The 6,013-nt window shown below is 40.7% G+C and overlaps 1 non-coding gene across 1 annotated transcript; it reads right to left on the reverse strand.

Annotated features, from left to right (window-relative positions):
* Nucleotides 1-5,434: 5,434 nt before the first annotated feature.
* On the reverse strand, nt 5,435-5,507 carry TRNAK-CUU (transfer RNA lysine (anticodon CUU)). Its single transcript has one exon. It is a non-coding gene; the product is annotated as a tRNA-Lys (tRNA).
* Between the last annotated feature and the right edge of the window lie 506 nt (nt 5,508-6,013).

A 6,013-nucleotide genomic window follows, 5' to 3' on the forward strand; every position in this document is an offset into this window, starting at 1 on the left:
CCTACTGTACCTAATAACCTTGCTCTTATTCACATTTACTCTTAACTTTCTTCTTTCACACACACTTACCAAACTCAGTCACCAGCTTCTGCAGTTTCTTACATGAATCAGCCACCAGCGCTGTATCATCAGCGAACAACAACTAACTCACTTCCCAAGCTCTCACATCCACAAAAGACTGCATACTTGCCCCTCTTTCCAAAACTCTTGCATTCACCTCCCTAACAACCCCATCCATAAACAAAGTAAACAACCATGGAGACATCACACACCCCTGCCGCAAACCTACATTCACTGAGAACCAATCACTTTCCTCTCTTCCTACACGTACACATGCCTCAAATCCTCGATAAAAACTTTTCACTGCTTATAACAACTTGCCTCCCACACCATATATTCTTAATACCTTCCACAGAGCATCTCTATTAACTCTATCATATGCCTTCTCCAGATCCATAAATGCTGCATACAAATACATTTGCTTTTCTAAGTATTTCTCGCATTCATTCTTCAAAGCAAACATCTGATCCACACATCCTCTACCACTTCTGAAACCACACTGCTCTTCCCCACTCTGATGCTCTGTACATGCCTTCACCCTCTCAATCAATACCCTCCCATATAATTTACCAGGAATACACAACAAACTTATACCTCTGTAATTTGAGCACTCACTCTTATCCCCTTTGCCTTTGTACAATGGCACTATGCAAGCATTCCGCCAGTCCTCAGGCACCTCACCATGAACCATACATACATTAAATAACCTTACCAACCAGTCAACAATACAGTCACCCCCTTTTTTAATAAATTCCACTGCAATACCATCCAAACCTGCTGCTTTGCCGGCTTTCATCTTCCGCAAAGCTTTTACTACCTCTTCTCTATTTACCAAATCATTTTCCCTAACCCTCTCACTTTGCACACCACCTCGAACAATACACCCCACATCTGCCACTCTATCATCAAACACATTCAACAAACCTTCAAAATACTCACTCCATCTCCTTCTCACATCACCACTACTTGTTATCACCTCCCCATTAACCCCCTTCACTGAAGTTCCCATTTGCTCCCTTGTCTTACGCACTTTATATACCTCCTTCCAAGACATCGTTTTATTCTCCCTGAAATTTAATGATACTCTCTCATCCCAACTCTCATTTGCCCTCTTTTTCACCTCTTGCACCTTTCTCTTTACCTCCTGCCTCTTTCTTTTATATCTCTCCCACTCATTTGCATTTTTTCCCTGCAAAAATCGTTCAAATGCCTCTCTCTTCTCTTTCACTAATAATCTTACTTCTTCATCCCACCACTCACTACCTTTTCTAATCAACCGACCTCCCACGCTTCTCATGCCACAAGCATCTTTTGCGCAAGCCATCACTGCTTCCCTAAATACATCCCATTCCTCCCCCACTCCCCTTACGTCCTTTGTTCTCACCTTTTTCCATTCTGTACTCAGTCTCTCCTGGTACTTCCTCACACAAGTCTCCTTCCCAAGCTCATTTACTCTCACCACTCTCTTCACCCCAACATTCTCTCTTCTTTTCTGAAAACCCCCACAAAACTTCACCTTCGCTTCCACAAGATAATGATCAGACATCCCTCCAGTTGCACCTCTCAGCACATTAACATCCAAAAGTCTCTCTTGCGTGCGTCTATCAATTAACACGTAATCCAATAACGCTCTCTGGCTATCGCTCCTACTTACATACGTATAGTTAAGTATATATATATATATATATATACTTATGTATATATGTGTGATCGGGGCCTGAACATGCAGGAGGGTGAAAGGAGGGCAAGGAATAGAGTGAATTGGAGCGATGTGGTATACCGGGGTTGACGTGCTGTCAATGGATTGAATCGGGGCATGTGAAGCGTCTGGGGTAAACCATGGAAAGCTGTGTAGGTATGTATATTTGCGTGTGTGGACGTATGTATATACATGTGTATGGGGGTGGGTTGGGCCATTTCTTTCGTCTGTTTCCTTGCGCTACCTCGCAAACGCGGGAGACAGCGACAAAGCAAAAAAAAAAAAAAAATATACTTATGTATATATATATATATATATATATATATATATATATATATATATATATATATATATATATATATTTCAATTTTCTATTTTTTTATGGTTCCATCAAGGCCAGAGGAGAGGCCACACATATCGACCAAATTCCAAGAATAGTGCCAACTCCTTCATTGTTTTGGTGCTATGGACGGCACATATAGCATTATTGAAGACCATCTCACTGTAGCAGTGACTTTTTGACACTTTGCTTCATAAGAAGTAATTAGATGGAAGGCAAGGCCTGCATCAAGACTAACTGCTAGCCCGCGAGGATAAAGCGGTGACATATGCGTTTTGTAGCGTACGAAGCATTTCTTCCACTAAACTGCACAATGAAGCCTCATTCGGGGAACCAGGAGACGAGGACAAATGAAAGTGTATTCAATTTGCGCTTCAGACGCGCAAGAAGAATAGTAAAAATGGTCTTTGGAATTTCGTCTTCATATTTGGATTTCTCAGAAAACTTACAATTTACGGCCAAAAATGGCACACACTGTTGTCTAGAAAACTTTCTCAGAAAAAATCAAAGTTTCAGAAATGTTTACACACCACGTGGAACTTGTGACCATGAAGACGAGGATGGTAATTTTCCTTCTCGAGATTGGGAAGCAATACTGACATGTCATACTTTCATCCCACCAGGAACGTAACACAGTAATGATGGTGAACGATACGTAATAAATTTACTTTGTACGTTACGAAATATTGATGTGAAAGTGTCAGAGACAGATATAGGAAAATAGAAGAGGAAATGATAGCAGTAACATCATACTTCATATATTTTGTAAATACTTTATGTCAATATCTAATAGAGAATATAGCCCTTACTTACAGTACTTTTTACTCATACATATCTTCTTCTAAGTAAATAAATATTTCAAAATGTTTATTTTCAATTACTTACTTCTGGGTTCATCCCTGTCCATCAGAAACGCCTTGTGCTTGGAAGCAAACCATCTCAACGTACACACTTTCTGTGTGCCTGAAGAAAGAGGATTATGGAAATAGTCTGTAATATATGATATGATAATTGATTTATCTATGGCTATTATTGATCATATAATGTCATCAATTTTAACTTTTGATATTTAATTAGTGACATAGCTTACCCTTCTCTTCTGAAGCTGTCAAGTAAACTTTCATATTTCTTCTCCGCTTCACCCGGGGTACATACATACAATAACCTGTGCAGTGCTAACCCAGCGATCATACTTGACGGTAATGGTGTAGTACGAGCCATGTTGGGGATCCCAGAGCCCAGGAAACTTCTCATATTCATCAAGTTAGGTATTTATTTCTGTTCTACTTCGTGAGAAAGATAAAACACATCGGATAACCAGAACCGTTCGAACACTCGTCCTGAGCTACTGAAACCTTCTTAGCACCAGAGTTGCAAGCTCATAATTTTATATGGCACTAGTTTCATTCTCGAAAAGCGCTAAAAAAAGAACTAAACTTACTAAAATGATAGCGAAAAATGCTCTTCGAATTATTTCTGCTCTTTGACGTGGCAAATGATTAATGACAGGTAGGACTGACTGTTTTAACACTAAACTACTCACTATTATCCCAGATCTGCTAATTTCCAATCCGCAGTCTCTTCGTCCTCGGTGACCTGGGGTTGTGGTGGTGGTCTATGTGAGGGTCCAGGTTGTGGTTGTGATAACTCGTATCTTTTCAATAACCCAGTGTTTTTCAGTACTTCCTCAGGCAGTTCATAATCATAACAACAGTTTCCATTTCATCTTAGTCCATACTTGATAGTTAGTATTGCATTTAAGCTTTTGATAATCAATTTCGAAGCTTTCACTTCACGATGTTCATATAACTAAAGATTTCCTCCTGTTGCATCCTTGTACGAGGCTGTTTCAGTCCAGAGTGCTAGGGCGCCAGTGTTCTGCTTCCACAATACATGATGAAGCTTCCTCAACTGGAACTCAATGCGTGTAAGAATTTCTTCGTTATCAGTAAACATCTTTGCTAATTCCAGTATTCCAGGCTTTATGGGTTGCAGACATTCACTTGTACTCAGTGATGACACTGACTGTAACACTTGGACATTATCTGGCAAACGTTGACGAAGCTGTTTCACCAACTCCACTACAATCTGTATGTATCTTCCTCGGATATCCTTTTCATCAGGAAGCTTACATTGTGCCATCTCCTTTTCAAACTCGTTCCTCAAGGACGCACGTGGCTCTAAGTAGTTCTCTATTGAATCTCCTTCATTTAATTTCTGCCTGGGATGAGAACCTTAGAACTTATGGAACCAATAAGTTGAATAAGGTCACTTAGCAGTTTGCTTGGATCCAGTGCCTCAGGTTTAAATTTCTCATTTACGCACTGGACTTCTCCAAGAATATACTTCAGGAATATCAGGAAGGCATAGTTTTTCTTGTCACAAAACATCTGATAGAGATTCTGATATGTGTAACACCTTTCATCATTTCTTGCTATTTCAATGTGAATCATAAGTTCAACCCACTGCTGCAGTATTATGACAACTGCTGATTCAGTTGACAGCCATCGAGTCTGGCTTAGCTGTATAGATTTCACTGGAGGTTGACCATCACTGGCAGAGTAGGAGAATCAATTATAGGTTTCTCTGATGATAAAATCCAGGTTCCTAGGGAGATACTCTGCTGCAGCACGAGACAACTAGCAGTAGAGAATGACACACACACACTTGATCAAGATCACATGAGGAACTTCTAACTTGAGTGTATCATACACTCCACTGTTAACATCTGTCATCACAGAAGCATTGTCGGGGCTAATTGCAATAAGCTTTTGTAACTCCAACCCATTATTTTTAAAAGACTTCTTGATAGGATCACATATCCCATTAGCATTACAGTCAGTCAGCTCAACAAGGTCCAAGAAAGTCATTACAATCTTATTCTTACTTTCAGAATAGAACTGGACAACAATACCCAATAATTTCGTTACAGTAATGTCATTACTCTCATCAGTTAAGAAGCTAAACTTCTGACTGCCCATATCACTTTTCAAGTTGCTGTTAAAATGCGGGGCAAACACATTGCTCACAACTGCACTACACTTCCACCTTTTTAACCTGAAATTCTTGCATTCTTTACTGTTTGCAAATCCTGCTTTGCAAAGCTTACTGAGATGATGAACAACACGTAATGTACAATGTTCAGCAGTGAACAGTGACACATTTCCTTCAGCCTCCCGTGCATCATCACTGACTGTTTCAAACAGAATTGTTGTTTGTCTTTCAATACTGAATAACTCTTCAGCTGTCTTGTGTTTAGCAGATTGGTAGATCTAGACGAGCGGTGGAGGGTATGTTCAGAGGCTGTTTCATGTTACATCACAGAAAACTGTTACCGCCCAACGTGGGGCTCGAACCCACGACCCCGAGATTAAGAGTCTCGTGCTCTACCGACTGAGCCAGCCGGGCTGATATACAATCTTGTTCGAGTGTATGTGTGTGTCTAAGCGAGGTTAATAACCACCATCATTAACCGCCTAACAACGCTGTATTATCAGCGATAACGTTCAATAACTGACCTGAGGTCACATGATAGATACATAAGGGGATCCGACCATGACCTTATCAACGTCCTGAGACCCCGGCTGATGTGTCAGGTTAGATAAGAGGCATAACATCCTCTCTGTCTGATGTTGTGAGAGTAAGACACTAATGGTTAGGAGGCAGCAAGTGTGTCTGGAGACACTCTCCTCTCTGTCTGATGTTGTGAGAGTAAGACACTAATGGTTAGGAGGCAGCAAGTGTGTCTGGAGACACTCTCCTCTCTGTCTGATGTTGTGAGAGTAAGAAACTAATGGTTAGGAGGCAGCAAGTGTGTCTGGAGACACTCTCCTCTCTGTCTGATGTTGTGAGAGTAAGACACTAATGGTTAGGAGGCAGCAAGTGTGTCTGGAGACACTCTCCTCTCTGTCTGA

This window comes from Panulirus ornatus, chromosome 33 (genome assembly GCF_036320965.1).
Source record: "Panulirus ornatus isolate Po-2019 chromosome 33, ASM3632096v1, whole genome shotgun sequence".
Lineage (NCBI taxonomy): Eukaryota > Metazoa > Arthropoda > Malacostraca > Decapoda > Palinuridae > Panulirus > Panulirus ornatus.